The sequence below is a fragment of the Episyrphus balteatus genome, chromosome 3 (genome assembly GCF_945859705.1).
Source record: "Episyrphus balteatus chromosome 3, idEpiBalt1.1, whole genome shotgun sequence".
NCBI classification, from domain to species: domain Eukaryota; kingdom Metazoa; phylum Arthropoda; class Insecta; order Diptera; family Syrphidae; genus Episyrphus; species Episyrphus balteatus.
The window spans coordinates 5,801,230-5,823,185 of NC_079136.1; positions in this window are offsets into that span (position 1 = coordinate 5,801,230).

Genomic DNA, 21,956 nt, shown 5'->3' on the forward strand with positions numbered 1-21,956 from the left:
ATTTTGCTTTGAATTCTAATTGAGAAGGCATAAAAGCTATTGCGGTTGGATTTTTTTTGTTTTGGGAGTCCGAATTTTATTAGAAACTCAACCATTAATTCAAGATACGAACCCAGCCCAGACCTATGGCTACATATTATTTATATTATTGCTCTATTAATTGTAAGTGCTCCAACTAGAGTTTGCAAAAACCATCACTTCTCAAAAATTCAACAATTCACAAACAATTCAAAAAAATTTCCAATTTACTTCAAAGTGGAAAATGCATTCGTAATAATGAACTTCACACAGTAATATCTCTATAGGTCTATGATTTTCAAAAAAAAATTCTTTCTTTGTAGCCTTCAGGTTTGATTTGATACCATAGCTGTACGCCCTTGGCTCTTTGGCCCAATTCCCATATAATTTTACCTAATCTACTAGTGGGGAAAATATTCAAGTTTTGGAGTGTTTTACTTCAAGAAATTTCAAACCCTAGAGCTGTAGCTGTAGCTACGCTCAAATTTACCTAAATTTTAACATCTTTAATTGGTTCTTAGAAATATTTGCCAAGCACCATTGATATTTTGAAAGAGTTAAAAACTTAAAAAAGCTCGAAAATTTTTACTACTGACTGGTGTCTATTCTAATATAATGACATACTGAAAAAAAAGAACAGTGCTATAATTAAAACTATAGTATGAGTATTTTTTTCGTTTTTCAAGAGAAACTTTTCGTTGGTCGATAATATGACAATAAATGTTATTTAGCCAAGGTTTGTAAAAATATCAATTATAAAAAAAATGCATTTGAGATTAAAAAAAAAAATATTTATTGCAAATTAAAAAAATTTTCATTAAAAAAAAATGTTAATGCAACTGAAAAATATTTGCATTTAAAATAAAAATTTTACTGCAAACAAAAATAATGTGCATTAAAAAAAATGATTTCAAATTGTAAGAAATTCGACGAATATTAAAAAATTAATATTTAATGCATACATATTGCACATTTCTTATTTTTAATGCAAATATTTTTCAGATGCAATAAAAAATTATTTTTTAATGCAAATTTTTTTTTTTCAGTTGCAAAAAATATTTTTTTTTTAATGTAAAACTTTTTTTATTTGCAATAAATATTTATTTTTTAATTTCAAATGAATTAATTGTTTTTTTTTTTTTTTTCATTTGATATTTTTAACAACTCTGCTATATACTCCAGTCAAAGCGTCGGAAAAAAGGGCCTCACCTTGCGCGGAGAAGCACTGTCAGTTTTTATTTCATGGATCGATAGGGGTATATTTAAAAGGCTTAAACCAAATTTCTCACCACCTGATTATTCTTTTTAGCGGAGTTATTCACAAAAATGCATTTTTTGGGATATTTTACTTCTAAGCTAATATCTTTGCTCCAGATTGTCGTAGACCAAAAACTAAACATACATTCTCTTCCTTATAATATTTTCTATCGTTGTATGTAATTTCATTGTATTTGAGTGAGTAAATATAAAATGGCAGCCATTTAAAATCTAATTCAATTCTTGTTGTTAAAAAACACATTTTTGTCATTATTTCGAAAAAAGCTTATATCATGATTGACATTTTTCTAACTTATTTTGTAGCCCTGTTCATGTCCTGCATTTTAAAGAAAAAATGAGCTCTTTACCACCAAAGATGGCCGAGCTATTGATAAATGAACGCATGCAAAACCGGTGCGAAAACATCCAAAAATATCGTTTTTTGGGAATAACTCGACTTCAGAATGTCCTACGGCAAAAAATTAAGCAATGAATTGTTCGCTACAACATTTTCTATCAATTAAGTGCACATTCTTTTTGTTGAAACAAATAAAAAATAAGTAATATTAAGTCAAAGTCGTTTTTTTGTTTAGCAAACTCTTGCCTTATTATTTTGCAAACGGTGCAAGTATTGGCTAAGAAAATAAAATGTTATTGTAGTCCTTTAAATTATCTACAATTCAAAAAAAAATTTAGCTTTCTACGACCCACGGGAGCCGAGTTATTATAATTTTAAGAAAGCATTAATCCGTACGAAAATTCAAAAAATTTCCCTTGTTTATGATTCGAATACTAGTTCTCAGTGAGAGGGGTTGGTTTCATTGTTTCTTGTTAAAAGAGAATTTGTCTTATGTTTTTTCGTTGGTCATTTGGACCTTTTTTAAAAAATTAATTTCTCGGCTCGTGTGGGTCGTAGAGAGCTAATTTTTTTTTTAAATTGTAGATAATTTAAAGGACTACAATAATATTTTATGTTCTTAGCCAATACTTGCACCGTTTGCAAAATAATAAGGCAAGAGTTTGCTAAACAAAAAAACGACTTTGACTTAATATTACTTATTTTTTATTTGTTTCAACAAAAAGAATGTGCACTAAATTGATAGAAAATGTTGTAACGAACAATTCATTGCTTTATTTTTTTGCCGTAGGACATTCTGAAGTCGAGTTATTCCCAAAAAACGATATTGTCGATAATGTCAATCATGATATAAGCTTTTTTCGAAATAATGATAAAACTGTGCTTTTAACAACAAGAATTTGTCTTTAAATGGCTGCCATTTTATATTTACTCACTCAATTACAATGAAATTACATACAACGATAGAAAATATTATAAGGAAGAGAATGTATGTTTAGTTTTTGGTCTACGACAATCTGGAGCAAAGATATTAGCTTAGAAGTAAAATATCCCAAAAAATGCATTTTTGTGAATAACTCCGCTAAAAAGAATGATCAGGTGGTGAGAAATTGGGTTTGAGCCTTTTAAATATACCCCTATCGATCCATGAAATAAAAACAGACAGTGCCTCTCAGCGCAAGGTCAAATGACGCTTTGACTGGAGTAATATCAGAGAATCTGAAGTGAAAAAAAGAGCATTTGATTTGCTTTACATTTTTTATGGGATTAATAGATCGAAATTATTTTCATAATGATGCAGGATTAAGTGTTCAACAATTGGATCAAACACAATAAAAATGTTTGCTCATTCTCTTCTTACCCGTGTTTGGCTTTTTTACGATTTGGTTATCAAATGATTAAATTGCTCATTTAATGAAGATTTTGTAAAAAAAATCTCTGTTCACTTTAACACTGGCCAACACATAAAAATTTTCCAGAGCGTTGTTTATCATTTCTTACTAAATTTAGGGTGCTGATTCCGAAAACAACATTAGTTTTTTTTTCTAGCAGCTCTGGTTCTTTTGAGTTATTTATACATGAAAAGGCATAGAAATTCATAAACGTTTTTTTTTGTTAATTTTTTTTTTATGTAAAATTTTTTTTTGTATTTTAATTTTACTTACTGAACCAAAATACAATACATTCAAAATAAATTTTTCCAACAAAACTTTAAAAACGCTTGTAATAATAAAATCTAAAAAAAAAAAATAGTATGAAATCACCCCCAAAATGTGAAAATATCTAAAAAAAAAAAACTGGAGCTCCTAGAAAGCAACCAGTGTGATTTTTAAGTTCAGTGAGTCCAAATGCAATAGGTTCGACAAAAAATTTTCTGGAAAATGTTAAAAAACATTTAAAATAAGCATAACTTTAAAATAAGTACGAAATTACCCTCAAAATGTGGAAAACTTGAATATTTCAAAAAATAGAGCTCCTAGAAATAAATGAATGTGATTTTTAGGTTTACTGACCCTTAATACATTAAGTATAATATTAATTTTTCTGTAAAATTCGAATAAACGCTCAAAATAAGGAAAACTGAAAAATTAGTATGAATATTCCCCTAAATATTTCAAAAACTAGAGCTGCTAGAAAGAAACCAATATGATTTTTGAGCTAACTGAACCCAAATCTATAAAATTAGATATAAATCTTTCTGGAAAATTTAAAAAGTTGAAAATTGTTGGCCAGTGTAATCTTTAGATAGTACATTTACTATACCGAAGATATTTATCTTTCGTTACAAAATTTGGAATTTTTACAAAGTTCTGTTTGTATTTATATTCACTCTGAAAGTAATCAGTTTGTCATGATGCTATTTTTATTTAATTAATAAAAAATAAATACCCAATTAATAAATATGCGGTATATCGCATACGAACCTACACGTACATACACGACAACGAAGACCAAAGTACGTACGATGTTTTTTAAAAATTCCTGTATAATGATATATTCCAAAGGAAAACATTTCACATTATACTGTTTACTGGCTCATGAAACTCCTTGAATTAACGTACCTCAGTGGAAACGAAAAAATAAACCGATAAACTTAAATAGATTTAATTTTTGATTGTTTGTATATTTAAGTGCCCATGAAATCGAATTAAAAAATAACAATTTATTTATTTTTTTTTGTCTCATTATTTTAAAAGCTTTCTTTTTGATTTAAAATTTAATGCTCAATTAATCTTGTAAGTTTTTTAAATAATAAATTAAGCTCTCGGATAAGTTAAATTAATAATAAAATATTTATATATTTTAAGTGGATTGAAAGAAAGTAAATTTTTTTTGTATTTGTTTTATAAAGCTTAAATAATTTCTTCTTTGAAAAAATTTCAAGTTTTAAAGTCATATTCATATCCTTATAGATTTATTCAATCCAATTTAAAACAAAACAAAATCATTTTCGTTCAAAAAAATTCTATACCTAGTTCTTCTACTTTCATAGACACACTTTTCGACTTGCCGCAACTCAATAAATATCAAAATGACTCTCCACTTTCACTATAGCTTTTCCCCATATTTCGTCCTTGTACCATAATTTTGAAGAAAAAATGTGAAAACTCATTATTTTTCGGAACTCACCATCACACAAAAAAAAAGTGCCAGAATAAATGAATCACAGTCATAACTCAAAATGTATATGAAACATATTTCATCCTCTGTACAGTGAGAATGCATATTTTATTCTCACAGCAGTTTTGACCTTGTTTCCCGTTGTTCACGCATTTTCTACAAAATTTTCGTGTTTCCTTTTTTTGAAGGACTTTCATCTTTTTTGACTACACAACACTCACCTAAATCGTCATTAATCATTGTTCCATGTAACCAAAGTTTGACAGGACTTTAGGGGTCTGATTGATTTAACTTCTTGTTGACTCAGGTGTGAATATAGAAATTATATACCTTCATGCTGAATACCTAGTCAAAACCAAAACAACACTGAAAATGAATTTACGTTTGTTATACAATTTGTGGGATTCATTACTCAGCAAACTGTCTATTTTGTTTTCTTTCAAAAAAAAAAAAAAACCCGAAAACGTCTACATTTTGTACAGAAGATCCAAGAAAAAAGAAAGATATCTCAATAAATTCTCTTTCTTCACAATAATTTCGTAGCTCCTTGAATTTCCCAAAGGATTTTGGTGGCAACATTCACACAGCGTACATCCTTACATGTCTAGGTATTAAGTATTTCCTGTCAGATAAAAAGTCCAAAAGCAGACCAAAAAAATATTAAAACTCATCCTTTTAGAGCAATTTTACTAGCAACCACCACAGGACTCTTCATCAAGTTTCATATTCCTCGCGCTTTAATACCACATAATCCGGCTGCATGATAAGGGACTACAACGATTTCAGCTACTTATAAGGATTATCATACCAGCCAGTATCTTGCCAGAAGAGAAGCACAACACAATTCTATTTCATAACACAACCACACATTAACCAACCCACACAAACACACAGAGTAGAGCTCTATTGAAATAGACACGATAGAGACTTCCGTTTCTTGGATCGCCTTATTAAATCTCATTCTCAATCACTCTTCGGCTCTTTCGAATTTCCAAGGTGTGTACACAACCATTATCCAACCGCGCTAAACACGCATCCTTTTGGCCACACACTATACTTACTTAATTATCCAACACGCAAGCAAACCTTAAAGGAGAACTTCATGTTTCGAAATAGAGAGAGATAGTTAAGCGCCGCTAGGAGCGGGTGTTGTGTTAATTTTCATCTTTTCAAGGACGATGACGATGGTGACGACTACATCGCTGCATCATCATATCGAATTTGAGTTGTACAAAAATTTTTGAAGTGGAAACGGCAGCTCTGCAATTGGAACAAACAGACCAACACCGCCAACACCATTTACCATTTACCACATTATACAAAAAGTTACAAACAAACTACAACAAGTACCCAACAACAATAAAATCAACGAAATAAAAAAAAAAAACGAACACAAAAAAAAAAGGAATAAAGAAAAACAGGACGAATTGAGCTTACGGCCGCCGCTAGCACTCTTTAAGGGATTTCACGATTTTACCATTTAATTCGTTTCCCTCTTCTTCTTTCTCATCGTTGCGTTCGTTCGTTCGTTTCGTTGTTCACAAAAGAAAATCTCGCTCCAGGATACGCAGGATAATTGATTAAAAATCTGCTGTCCTACATTCTATCCGATTGCATATATACGAACGACGACGACCACCAACCGAAACGACAACGACGACACGACCAAATTCAGTGTATGTGGAATGTGAAGGTCTTTTTTTTCTTTTTGTGGGTTGTAGAGTGCTTATGGGAATCATGGGAGGGTTAGATACACGTTTCGAAAATTTGTGAGTTTTAAATAACATCTGGAAATTATTAATGTGGAAACAGGGTGTTGAGGGCTCATACTTTTTTTTAATATGTACTAGAATATTTTTTTATATTAGGTCACTGTGGCGTATGTGGAACATTTTTCTTTATTCTTCTTAAAATATCCAAAAATTTTAGATTATAAAAGTTTTAAGGACCTATTTTAAAACTAAGCATTATTTCTCGCTGATGATAATTACTTATATGGGAATTCGGTAGTGATAGCGCTAGCGCATATGATTTATTTTTAAGACTAAAAAACTTCAATGATGTTGAAAGGGCAATTTAAACATTTTAGTGGCTAGCAAATTCATCAAATTTATAACTATTTATTGACATTTGAAATGAAAAAAAATTGATGTTCAAAATTACTCAAATGCAAACAACTATAGAAATGTATTCCTACGGAAAAAAAACCGTGTAAGAAATACGAAATTTGTATCGTTTGTTAACTTAACAATTTTTGACAATTTTTCTTTAAATTACAGATTTTTAAAGCTATTTGAAAAATTGCCAAGAAAACAATCAAAATTTTATTTATAAAAATTTAAAGCCAAGCTTTAGAACTTGGTACATTTTTTACATTTCAGTACTTTTTGTGCCAGCATAATTTCAACATAGGAGAACTTGGCTCTTTATTTAACAGTAATGTTTTTCTTGTGATTTCACTACTTTTTGCATGGTTTTTCTGTAGAACTTAAAATCTCTATAATTGATGAAAATTCAGAAAAAATGGGCGGTAACCACTCCCCTTGTCTAAAATTCTGAAATTTTAAATTTTTTTCTTTTGTATAAACTACCAGGTCTAACATTCTATCAAATTTCAAGATTCTACGATAACCAGAAGTGCTCTATAATATTTGATGAAAATTCAGCAGAAATGGGTGGTTGCCACGCCCCCTATCCAAAATTTTCAAATTTTATTGGCTTAACTTACTAGCTCTGCCATTCTACGAATTTTCAAAATTCTACGATAATCAGAAGTACTCTAAAATATTTGATGTAAATTAAGCAAAAATGGGCGGTTACCACGCCCCCTGAATTGAAAATCTCAAATTTTCGATTTTTTTATTTGTATACACCACAAGGCCTATCAATGTGCCAAATAACAAGTTTCTACGATAGCGGGAAGTGCTCCATAATTTTGATGATCTGTCAGTGAGTGAGTGAGTGAGTCAGTCAGTCAGTTAAGCTATGATTACACGGTCAACGAAATCGGTCAACGCGTTGACTCTTGACGTAAAAATGACGTCACAATCTGTCCCAAGAGTGTCACGTTGTGTGACCGTCAACGAAAACTGTTGTCATTGCGTTGACGAGTACGATGACACTCTCGTTAACACACATTTTTTGGTCAACGCATTGACTATTTTCGATGACCGTGTAATCTCTCTGTCAATGCCATTGGGACGCGTTGACAGGGTTTTAGGACTGGGTGTCATCGCAATAACCCTGTCCCAGCGTTGACGCGGCAGAAATTAATACCGTGTCATCGTTTTAGAATGACATTGTTTTTTGTATAGAAATATGATGAAAGTTGGATTGGGAAAAATTTTTGTAGGACGATTATTTGAATGGTGTACCGTTTTGCAGGGAGGGGATTTCTCATTTCACCTTTTTGTTTTTTTTTTTTTTACAAAAAAAACTTTTTGTTATGGCCATGGCATCCCTGTTGGATGCAAAAAATTTTGTTTTGACAAAAAAAAACCAAAAACCATTTGTATATTCTAAGCTACATTTTAAGACCATAACCATTAACATTGGTTGCGGCGTTCCTATGCTATAAGCGTTTGAAGGTGGCCATGTTGATTTTTTTTTTCGATTTTTTTTAAATCAAATGTCGAAACCTTTTATATTTTTTTTCTAATTTTTCGACACAAATTAAGTAATTTTAAATTTATATTCGTTTAACAATCTTATCAGAATTCATTTAAGACTTTTATCTTAAAAGTGCATTGCGTATATCTCGAAATATTTACATTTAAATGCAACAATGTCAAACATTATTTCCGTTTAATTTTTCTATGAGAGCTTTTTTTCAAATCTCATTTTCTCCGCTTTTTTTTTACAAAATATTTTTGGAAAATTTAAATTTTAAATTTTTGCTTTGTGTCAAACAGTGTGATCAACAAAATTTTGCGAGTCAACGCGTTGACACTGTCAAGTAAACGTCACGTTGACACACCTGCGCGCCAACGTAATTTAGGACAACATGGCCGCAATAGTGTCAATCGTGTGATAGTCAATGTTTTATGCATTGACACTGTGAGCGTTGACGGTAAGATGACAGAGAGAATATGGATTTTTTCTTGACGTCAGAGAGTCAACGCGTTGACCGATTTCGTTGACCGTGTAATCATAGCTTTACGGTTTTTGCGATTTTTGAAGCCCACAATATCTCAGGAACTACTATTCGTAAGTAACTGAAATTTTGTGAGGCGCTTTATTTTTCCTAGCTTAGCAAAAAAAAGTAGTTTGAAATTTCTAGAATCTTTGGTATGGAAGATAGAGGGGGGTTGAAAATGGCCTGAGTTGTTTCCTGTAAATATAAGGGTGTAGTGCCAAAGTTGCTAGAGAACTTGGCTGGGCACTACGTTAACCTTGATTATAATTTACTGCAAATTCACTGTACCTACTATTTTGTATAAAAACAGCAATGTAAACATTTTTCCTTTGCTTTAACTATATAGTTGGCAAAAAAAGAATACTATCAAGTTAAGGCATTTTTTTTTCTGGCACCATAGTGGTGTAACCCATTAAGGGTGGCAATAAATATTCTTGTTCACCATCGAGGCATCACGCTTGCTAGTTCGTTTGTTCTAACCATGTCAATAGTAAAATTTTTTGTTATAGAAAAGAGATTTAACACGCCTTTTTGTCGTTACTGTTTTCTATGAATATAGTGTTGGTATTGTTTATTGTTTTCTCCCACGGCTATAATTGATAGCAGTATTGTGTGAAAGAATCATTTTAGTTTACTGTATAGGGATCTTGCATTTTTATTTCTTAAAATAATGACTCATGTACAATGTACATGTACAATTGTACACACATACCTAATTTTCGATATGAGAGCACTCAGTTGGTAAGATTTTGACATACGGGCGACATTAGCAAACCTCGTGTGAAAACTATAGACTAGGTATCCGAATGACGATATTTGCAAAAGCTGCGAGTTATGTACATTAGGGTGGGTCAAAAAAATCGAAATTCTTTTTTTTGATTTTGTAATCCGAAAAACCGATTTCTAGACACCTCTAGAATATACACACCAAATATGAGCTCTTAATATATTAATGGAAAGGTCCTCCGCTTCGCAATTTTATAATTTTACATCAAGCTTCTACTAAAAAAAAATAATTTTTTTATTAATTGACTTTTTAGCAAATTTCTTTACATATTTTTGTAGAAAATTGAACGCTCTACAAAAAAGGCCTTATACACTTTTTTCAATTATCTAACCGTTTAGTAGATATTTGAGGTCCAAAAGTCGAGAAAATCTTTAAAAATTCGTTTTTTTTTTTTTCTTAATTTTGTAACAAATTGAAAAATTATAATAATCAAACACGCAAGACATATTCTTGTAGGAAACTGATTGTTCCACAAAAAAGGTCATGTTAACTTTTTTCATTAATATAACCATTTTAAAGATATTCGAGGTCAAAGTTTAAATAAAAATTATAAAAACTTTTTTTTTCTTTTACAAATTTTCCAATTCACTGAAAATTCATTATTTTTAAATTAGTAAGATATATTCTTGTAGGGGCTTAAACGTTCTACAAATAGTTCCTTGGCATCAAATTGATTGCTTTAACCGTTTAGAAGATATTCGTATCCAAATCGTAATGCATACGACTTATAAGGAAACTATTGAAATCAGTGGGCCCATTAATATAAAGAGCTCACATTTGGTGTGTATATTCTAGAGGTGTCTAGCAATCGATTTTTCATAGTACAAAATCGATTTTTTTTTGACCCACCCTAATGTACATATATACCGGAATCTAGATGGCACCCTAACTCGTGCCATTTTAGTGCCATTGTTGTTTTCAAAGTCCGCTATCTCAAAATTTGGTTTTTCCTTTGCCATTCTGCAAACCGATTTTCTAGAAATAAAGGTTACGTATACACCCCCGATTACCGATGATTATTTTTTACTATATTGGATACATACAAATTTGAAAAATCGTTAGTTTTTTTTTAAATTTAACATTGAAATTTTAAAATAAATAACTGGTAGAAAATCGAGAAAGTGATTACTTTATTATCAAAAAACATTTTTTATGAATATTTTTTCCAACTTTTTTTTAATGTATTTAATGTATATTTAAAAATTCGAGTTTGAATCCAATTTGTAGGTGTATACAAATTGTCCTCAAACTTGCCTGTTTCTTTCCGAAATAGACATGCAGGCTAACAGATACAGTTGCCTCAAACTTTTCAGTATTGAGATAATTTTTAGAAGATAATTTGTTATAAATTAATTGTTTCATAAACAAATATTTACTTTTCTAACTCGAAATTTTTTAAAGAAGTTTTTTATATTTAGGAACGAGTTTTATGTTTTTAATATTATTTTTTTTTTTTTTAACTTTAACAAAACTTTATATTCTAAAGAGCTAGTCGCAAAATATATTGATTTATTTTCGGCCCAGTTATCAATATATCTTATATATAAAAATGAGTTCGTTAACTGTGTGTGGCCGATAAACTCGCGTTTGGCTGGTCCGATTTTGGTAATTTTTTTTTTATTTGAATGGTATTAATAAGTAGATGGTTTGTATCAAAAAAAAATAATACCTTTTCTCGCATCTTTACACAACTGTCAATATGAACGAGTGAAGAAACACTCTCTCTTTTTAAAAATTTTAACTTAGCTTAATTTGTAAAAAAAATTATTAAGACAGGCTTTCAAAATAATTATTATTGTTTATAGTCTGATTTTGAATATTGTGATGCCTGTCAAGGTTTGAATTAGCTTGAAGCAGAAACTCATTGGGATCCAACGCTTTCTGGTGCATTGGTTGCTCTAATCTAATCAAAAAAGGATAACGTGATATTCTTAATTTTAGGGCAAGGACCCAGTCTAGCATAGATATAGAAGCTTCGAGCATCGAGCCCGGATAATTACCAGACCGGTCCAATACTTATTTTTTTGTACCGAGGAATAACGTGGCATGCGCTTAACTTTATGGCAAGGATCGCAACTTTCATAAACATAGAAGCTCTGATCCTTTCTCTGCCACCGGGTACAAAGGGGTTAAGTCGTAAATGATAGTTTGCAAAAAAAAATGCGATTGAAGTTGAGGTAATGTATGAAAATCGATGAATTTTTGAGCATTGATCCTCTTATTTTTATAGGAAAGAGTTGCTCTAAATTTATGTTTTTAAAACCAAATAAAAGAGAAAAAAGAGATTATTCTTATTTCATCAAAACCCGAAAATGCAATTTTGTGACTTGACCCCTTTGTACCCGGCGGCAAAGAATTATTGGCTGTTCTGCTATTTAAGTGCTGTTCTGCTATTTCAGGGAAAGGCTCCAGACCAACACAAAAATGAGCTTGGGAACGTTTTGATTCTACGATTTCAGAATAGGCTCGAGGCTCGAAGCTTCTATATCTATGCAAGACTGGGTCCTTGCCATAAAGTTAAGAATGTCACGTTATTCCTTGAAATACAAATTTAAGTATTGCACCGGTCTCATAATTCTCCCGGCATGAATTCCATAGGAAACGTCTTTTGGGGCTTATCCCTTTTTGTACGTTATTTTGTATCAAAAAGTATGAATTCTTTGACTTTTTTTAAGGCAATCCTTATCAACATGATAAGCGCAGGTAAATGGGACAGAAAAAAAGTTCAAGACATTTAGACAAAAACCAAAAATTTTATTTTTTTGCTTGGGCCTAATAATATGGCAAGGCTTTTTGATACACACCATTTTTTGTTTTTGCATCTTTGATATATGTAAATATAGCATATGGTTTTCTTACTCGCTAACAGCCAACATATATGTAGTTGACAATGGGAAAAAACAGGATTCACTAAATTAATACCACATATTTTTAAAGATAGACCTTATTTATGGTTATAGCAAATGCCAATGTTACAGAAAATTGAAGACGCTTAAATTCAAATGGGAAAACTGACAGAATCATTGGACCTTGAGAAATCAACACATCTTCGCCTTTGAATTTTCCACAAAAAATGGTAGCTTCAATTAGCCATTAACTTCTTCAAGACAAGTCTTGTACATTGCAAAGTTTAGGTTGCTGTATGTTCTGAAGCATTATAATGGGCGCTACTACTTTCCGCGCTAAATGATGTGGCGGCAGTCCTGGTATATCCAATGAATTCAAAAATTTCGTTTGGTAATTTAATACAATGCTTTCATTTGTGATAGGGTCAACCGATTTGTTGGCAAAAAAATTGTGTGTTTATATCGTTAAAAATTGTTGCATTGATTTCAGAAACATTTTTTTTGTACCAGCCATTATTGCACGTTACTAAGCCAAGAATGATTTTTGTAATTTGTCTTTATACTTGGAAATACACTTTGAATCAATTCATTTTCTGAATTTACATTACAGTTAAAATTGCTTTGAAGTGTAATTCGGCCTTCAGAATCAAGTGCCATTATTCCATTAACAATGTCCAATAACTGCTTAGATTACAATATTGGTTAATGTTCATTACAATAAACAAGTTTTTTTTCGGTTTAAATTTATTTTCAAATAGGTTCTATTTTTTTAAAAGTGCACTCAGCGAAGCGGGTGGGGTTAGCTAGTTTCTCATAAATTTCGAAGGACAAATGAAATACTTAAATTCTTTCATGAGAATTGAAGCAATATCCCCTTTGAAGTGATGGCACGATTTTTCACCTGAATAACAGTAGGTACCTTTACAACACATGCACGGAAAATTCACTGATATTACTTGCTCTATAAAGCAAATATTGATTTTATATCATAAAAACATTTTCAAGGATGAATTCAAAAATTCACAAAATAAAATGTTGAAAAAGTGCGTTAAGAAAAAATCCTTTTTTCGTCATATAACACCTTTGATATGATTTCTTTCTTAGAGAAACAAGGTAACAACAAATTTTTTTATCCGTGTAGAGATAAAAGTTGCAATAAACAAGCTGCTTGATATACATACATATAGTCTTTCAAAGTACCTCAAAACTCACTCCACACTTGTTTTAAATCGCCAATTAAAGTGCCCGAATATGTGTATGAGAGCTTCATAGTCTCCACCTATATATAAGCAAATATATACCTATATCTATCTATAATCAACAACACAACACACTTTTACAGCTGGAAGCATGCAACAGCGTTATTTTACATGTTTACATGTTACATGCTCCAACAACAACGAAAAAAACAAAAAAAAGAAAACAAAAAAATGAAAATAAATTTCAATAACTCGCTCATTCCACAGGATTCTTGTGTGTGCTCTACTAGTACATCAGTGTGTTGCTTGTTTCTATGTCCTTGCTGAGTTTATTTTTTTTTTTGTTATTTTTTCAACGAGTACAAATTTTTTTTTCTCTTTTACCGCGCTTCATTCCGCAATAGGATCCCAATTCCATTGCCAACAGTAAGTAAAAGAACAAAATCAAAAAAAAAAAATTCCCATCCATACACCACTCGAGTGCCGTGAGTGAAGTGTCCGGGCGGCAAAGTGCAGTGGGGTGGTTTATATGGCGTGTGGCAAAAAAACAGTGGCAATGGAAAAAGAGGAGACATGGGAAGGATAGCGTTAGTGGCGTTATGACAGGACGACTTACTTAATACAAAATGCCTAGAAATCCACTCTGCCTGTGTATCGGTATGAAGGTACAATATAGCTGGATGGATGAGTCTCTTCTCAGAGAAGGAATCAGAATATTTTGAGCAAAAACAACGTTCCACAAAAACATATGTATTCTATTTTGTTTGTTTTTGCGAGAATTCAGCTTTTGCGCAGTGGATCCTTAAACTGGGGAAAAAATCCTACGAAATATTAGTGATTTGCTACTTTTCCTTGAAAATTGTATTGCAAAATTTTTAGGACAGCGGCATCTCTCAAAGCTCGACAGGACTAAAATATTGAGTCTTCAGTTTTATCTATTGCATTGTGTTGTGGTGGGTCCTTGGTACATTTACCTGCTAACTTTGGTGTCGAAGACAGTTGACTGTCGTGCGTTGAGGCAATCGGTGCTTCATAATAATTTTTGTGGTGGCGCTGAATTATCCTTTTCTGTGTGACTTAAGAGAGTGTGAATGACTTCAGGATTAACTTCTTTTTGGCCTTCTATTTCATTTTTATTCAAAAATTTGAAATATTAAAAAAAAAAAGTGATTCAGTGAATAGTTTACAACAACAACAAGTTTATATCCTTGTTGTTGTGTGTGTGTCAAAATGCAGCAATTTTTATTGATGTCCTTCATGTTTTGAATCAGGAATTACAACAACAACAAAATAGAAATCATAAAAGATAAATAGTGTGAATACTCGAATTGCAAGAACCTCTTCATCGTCGTCCTGTGAATTTGAAAAAAAAAGGATATTTAATATTTATAAATGCACCAGACTGCCTGGCGGCCTCGGTCTTCAGCTATTTTCCAACCATCATATAAAGTTCTCTTGAGCTCGAGTTTAGGTCTCCCTGAAGTGCGGTCGTCCTTTTTGTTCAGAGTTTTTATAGTTTGAGTGTTACGAGTCCTTTTTTTTTTTTTTGTTGTGTGAAAAGTGAAAAAGTGACAACCATATCGCATCAGCTAAGTTTTCACCTGTTAATGCAGACACGTTTTGGGTTTTTGGCATTTGCATATAAATATCCTTGTACTCTCGTAAAACGAGTGTGTATGGTGGTGGTAATGGTCGTAGTTAACCTGGCGGAGCGTCGTCGTACCTCTTTCGCAATGCAGGAGCAATGTTGTTGAGGTAAAACTTAGAATACTAATTTATGTTTGATTATGTTGATTTTGTGTTTGTTGTTGATTTTTTCGTGTGTTATTTTTTTAGCCTTTTTTTTCTGCTGCGGCGAAATGTGTCAGGACGATATGAGTAGCTATATAATATGACAGAGGGATATGTTCTATGTACAAATGAATAAAATTAATTATTCAACAAAAATATAGAGGTTTTTTTTTTGGAGGAAGAACATGAAATTTCAGTCAAAATGAAATTTAGATGAGGTTATTGCAGGTGTTTTTTTTTTTGTTCAAAAACGAAAAAACAAAATAAACATGTCCTTGAGAGGTTTCCAATTTAATCAGAGGAATTACTTTTATGAAAAGCTCTACACAAAGAAAATCTTTCAAAATTTAATTTCAGAATAGAAGACGAACGAATAAGAACTTAGAAAATGGTAATTTTATGGGTTTTCACAGGAAGCCTGCTAAATAATGGAAACGAAGCAATTAAGTTAGTGCAGGTATGCAAATGCTATAGCAAAAGTTGCTATAAGGTATACCTTTGGAATAAATTTATTTTGAGAAACTTTATTTGTTTGAGAGAAAGAAGAGGAAACTAAGTAGAGTGTAAAATAGGCAAAAGGAAAAGCCATTTTTGAAATAAAGATTAAAATAATAGAAGACAAATGAAAATGTTACTAGAAGCCTTGAATGTTTAATTGAGTGAATCTTTGAATTCTTAAAACCACAAATTCTTCTTTCAAAATTATACAATTTGTTATTAAAAAGTGATCAAAATTTGACACCCATAAGTGCTTTGTATTTTCACTAGTTGAATTTGTGAAAGTAGATAATAATTAATTTTTGTTTCCTAGCAACTCTAGGTACTAAGTTGCGTGACAAAAATGTGTTTTTAGTTGTTGATAGAATCATATTGTAAACACACATTTATACAAAATTGTTCTATATATCCTTGGATAATTTAGTTCGTGTAATAAATATCAAATGTATGTGCTTAAATGTTTAATGGAGAGTACCAATTTTGTTTTTTTTTTAATTTTTTTTTAGTTTTGATGAAGTGTATAACAATTACGATATAGAATAATTTCAGCTTTATTACTAACCTATTCATATATGATAGTTTTTTATTTTGTTTTTTTATTTTTAAATTTGAATTTAAATTCACCTATACCTATTCGACACGTGACGACGGAAAGGAATTAAACAAAATTGCATTTTTATAGTTCTTGATTATAGATAATAAACTTGGGGTGTTTTATGTTTATTTATATTGGAATGTTCTTTTTGGTAGTCTAGAACTGCAATTTTGTTTTTTTATAAAGTGTTTCCTTTTCTAATATTGCGTTATTAAGCTAAGACTTATTTTTATTTTGAACACAATTGCATTGGTCAAGGTTCCTGTATGCAACTATCGATAAATTACAGCAAGAGATCACAGAGCCTTTTTACTATTTTCAAATGACAAAAGATTTACGAGGTAAACAAGTTGACTATTGGCTTTTAAAAACTTGCAAATTCGAAGACAATTTATGCAGTCAAACATCCACTTTTTACACTGTCATTTCCTCCTTATGATTTAGATACTATGTAAAATGTATGTTAGAGTGTTCTGTAATTTATCAGGACATACCCTTTCGGTCTTTAATAGTCTATTAAGAGGAAAAATTGTATTTATATGTATAATCGCTGGCAGAGAACCAAAAGTTATTTCAAGATTGAAAACTATGTACATCTTCAGAGTCTTCTGTCAAAACGCAACTTTTGAGAACTCTTTCTATTAAAAAATAGACTTGGAATATATTTTCACGCTTTTTTTTTCGAAAGGACTACTAAAAGTAATGCTTTATTATACTTGAAAGTGTAAACTCTGAAAATAAATTTTATTTACGAGGTTTATTGTAAAAAATATCAAATTTTCTCAAATCATACAAAAATGTGTAGTTACCTGCGTTCATTTTTTTTTAAGTAGGAATTTACTCTTACTTTGTGGTATTCACTGAAAATATTCTTGGTTTTGGTTTCAGAGACGTTCGTTGTCAATTTTCAGACCACCTTTAGTTTCTAGTCGTATTTTACCAGTTTATCAGTATTTTACTAGTTGGGAAATAAGATTTAGTTCAAAACATTGAACTTAAGATGATAAGAAAAAGGAACACAAATTTGTGTCCCTTCGACAAAATAGAGTTAAGAATAGAAAATTTGAATTACTGTCATCTAAAGTTAGCAAATTTTTGTAGTGGAGTGGAGAAATTTAGAAAAAAAGTTGTAAGGCTAACTTCTAATAGTATTGACTTTGTGCCAATAAATTAGCGAAGAAGTTAGCCAAAATTTGAGCTCTCACTTAGCATCTTTATTTGCTGAAAAATAAAATACAACAATTTCATTACTTTGTCATTCTCAACGCCTCAACTATAAAAACAAAAATACAAAACTACCTCTAAAGAAGCACTAACACTGAGGGAAAAAACAACTTAAAATCAACGAAAATCACGTTGATTTAACTATTTTTCGGAATGATTTTGCGTTGAAGACGAAAATTTTAAAATCAAAGTAGAACATGGTTAGTTTAAAGTGGTTTGCCGTTATAAAACATTTTTGTTGGCACACGGCACAGTGCGGCTCTCCTTGGACAAAAAGAAAAAAAATATGTGCGATTTTTACAAAAGTAACGGTTACATCATATAGTCTAATAACCAAACCATTGTAAAACAAAACTTTTTTCTCATTGGGCAGAATAGTTTTTCGGCAAAGTCTGTTGCAACTATGCATTGGCAACAAGAAAAAATTTATTTTAATCAGTCTGGTTTGGTAAGTCCGAACGATTATTTTTCTTAACAAGTATGGTTAACAGTTAAACAAAAATTTTTTTTTTGGGTTATCAAGAAGGTATAATGTTTTATTATAAAAAACATTTTGGAAATCAATTGGAGGCTTTTAATTTTTTTTTTTTAATTTTGAAAATAACCATTTAATTTTCTTTTTTTGGAAAATTTCAGAAACTTTGAATAGACGTACAAAATTAGCGGCTCAAAATATCCTGTAATTTGTACAGAAACACATACACTATATGTTTGGCTATATGCTACTCTATAAATTTACTGCTACAAGCTGCTACACTATTTTTAATGATTTTTTAAAAGCGTAGATCAAACCATAAAAAAACATTTTTGTGTAAATAAAAGTTTTTTTAAATTTTTGTTTTATTTTAGTTTTTGGACATCTGTCCCGTATAAGATAAGAACAATTTAAGGAGTGATTCTTGGGTTTATTCTAAAAAAAATTGTTTTACAGTAACGCTCTTCTATCTGCAAAGTTGCTACCACGTTACGATGATTAAAGAAAACGCTTACTTTTATATACCTTTACTCATATTAATGATGATTTCTCTGTTAAAACAATTGGTATAAGCAAAGTAAAGATTTTTAGAAAATATGTTATTCTTTTTAACTGCGTTTAAGAAATTTTGATATCTTTTTTGATTGCTCGGATATTAATTTTTAAAGTCTGTTCATTTTTTCTTGCCCATGATAATTTTTGACTGAGGCCAATATTCTTCGAGCAATGTGTTTTTAACAAAGCGTTTGATTAATTTATTTTTATGAAGGAAGCAATGATAAACAAAAATGTTATACACAAGTTTACCAAAAAACTTATATGTACATTTTATGATACTTAAGAAAACCTGCACCAGGAAAAATCTTATTTTTTTATTAAGTCTTAAAATGTTAAGAAAAAAATGTTTTTTTGTTGTTTGAGCTAATTTTTATTTAAAGTGCAGTTACAAAAAATATTTAAAGTCCCTTCTTTGATTTGGTAAAAGTTAGGTCAAAGCATTGCATTTATAAGTTGCCATGAGAGTTTTCAAATTCTGAGAGCCTTATTTATAACTACTCTTTGAACATAATACTTCAGGGTAAAAGCATAGACTATATAACCACACGAGTTTTGCGGTAAATATGCAGCATTATGTTATTCTATATTGCAAAAACTTGAGTCAGTATAAATTTTTAAAGATATTCAATAAAACAAGGAACATGATTTTTTTGCGGCATCCTTTGGACAAAAGTACCCAAGTAACAATTTTACTTGCATAAGGTCCATTTTCATCGATTCGGCAAGCTATAGTTTGTATAAGTGTAGTTTAAGGCTTACTTACGCAAATCATCCATTTTGGAAACAAAGGAGGTCTCCTTAAGGCTATCTGGAAGTGTTTAGAAGTGTTTGTAAATATAAGTTAAAGAAGACCTTCATAAGACCTGTTTGAACCGTTTTAAAGAAGCCTTCTATTTTCAAGTGACAGAAGGATTTCATAAGACCTGTTCCAAGAGGTTCTTGTAAGTATGCAATGTTTTCATCTCTCAAGTATGCAATGTTTTTCACCAATAAGTATGCAAAGCTTTTATCCTGCAGATATGCAATGTTTGTAACACTTTAGAAAAAAACATTGCATTTTTATGTGAGGTTTCAATTAGCTCCCTTTTTTCCACTCATCTTTAATATTCGAGTATGGTCTACTGGTAAGGTGCTGGCTTGGTATGCAGAGGTACGTGGGATCGATTCCTGGCGGGGCCATTTGTGAAATAAAAAAAAATGTGTTATTTTTCAATTAAAATAAAATTCTTTCCATTTAAGAACGACAGGAAAAGCATTGACATGGTCAAAAAAGAAGAAAAAACAAAATAGAAAAAAATTAAAAGAATAAAATCAATAAAATCTTTTTTTTTTTTATTCATAAATTCAACATCTTATAACAACCTCCATAAGGCCTTATTATAACATCCAATGCAAATGATAATTTCCTTAGCGAAGCTATAATTTCCCTAAAATGTTTCATTGTTTTGTAAAAAGGCCTGCAAAAGGTCGTTTTACGCTGTTCGTCACAAGCTATTAGCTTGTGGATTGCCTGTGGAGGAAGGTCTTGGGGAAATTCGGTAATGTGCGCCAAAATGATTTGCATAAGACTTGTCCTTCTTCTTAAACAAGTCAAAAAATAGCTTGCATTGACCCTTATGAAAGCTTAATTGTTACTTGGGTAGCGGCTTTTTTGCTCAAGCAATCAAACCAAAAAAGACAAAAAACACTTTTTAGCAATGAACCAAACGGTACTGGCACAAAATCAACTGCAACTGCATAAGCCAAACAAAAGGAAAATAATATCTTAGGTTATCCCTCATCAGAGAAGAATTTCCGTATTTTAAAAATATTTATGAAATCAAAATTTGTGTTTTATCTTAAGAAATTCTATGTTAAGCTAATTTTGTACAAATAAATAGTGAAATGTACCTATAAATTGAAGAAAATGATTTTTGTCCAAATTTTCTTCAAAAGGCCGCACTGTGTGGCGTGTCGTTTGATTAAAATTCAATATTTTTGTATTACAATTTAATACTTTTTATATTAGTTTTTAATAAATTTGTATTACATTTTAATACAATTATATTAAAATGTAATACAAAAATATTAAAATCTAATAGAGTGGTATTAAAATTCAATACAAGATTAGAATTTAACCCACGGAGGTTATTTTCTAATAATTTTTGTATTACAAATAATAAACTTTATACTTAAATATTGAAATTTAATACAAAAAAGATTAAAAATAATTTTAATATTTTGGAAGTATTAAAATGTAATATTTTTTGTATTGAAAATTGCTTTAATACAAGAGCTGTATTAAAAAATACTCCTGAAATTTTGACCGTGTAAAGTATATGGCTTTAATTTAAAACCTAGACTTCATAAGCTTAAGAATTTTAAAAATAGTGTTTTTTCGACATTTTCTATAATTGAACGTCAATTTTAAGCAAAATTTTGAACTAAAAAATATCAATTTTTATAATTAACTAAAACAAATTAATGTATGTGCATAAACTAACAATCAACCTTGACTCACGCTTCTTTTCCAAATTTTTAATTTTATCCATGAAGTTTTTAATTAAATTTTTATGTTTATGGGCTTTTTATTAGTTAAACAGGCTTTTCCACGAGTGGCAACATTGTTTTGCGGCCTTGAAAGAAAATTATAGCTTCCTTGAATTCCAACCAAATAACCATCCACCAGTCAGTATGTTTTTTCTTTCTCTCTTTTTGTGTTGTTTATAGTTATGGGCAAATTTTAATGGCTATTATTCATTGCGTGAGCACTGCCATATTAAATATGCAAATTTTCGAATTAAGCTAAACCAAATGAAGGAGTATAATTCCATTCTCATGACAAGCTTAAGGAAAACTGTTGTAAGCAAAGGAGTTTGGCAAAGGATGAGGATGAGAAGTTTTGTTTCACGAATTTAATTATTTCGACTAAGTGCTGTGTGAACATTAGGAATTATAATCAATGTTTGCCTTTTTTTTTCGTTAACGAACACGATAAATTATAAAGCGGTTTTTTATTCAAATAATAATAATGTTAAGCTTACGAGTGCTTGACAAGCAATGAAAGGATTTATAAAGTGACTCGTGGTAAATGGCAGTGGCATGAAACTGACTAA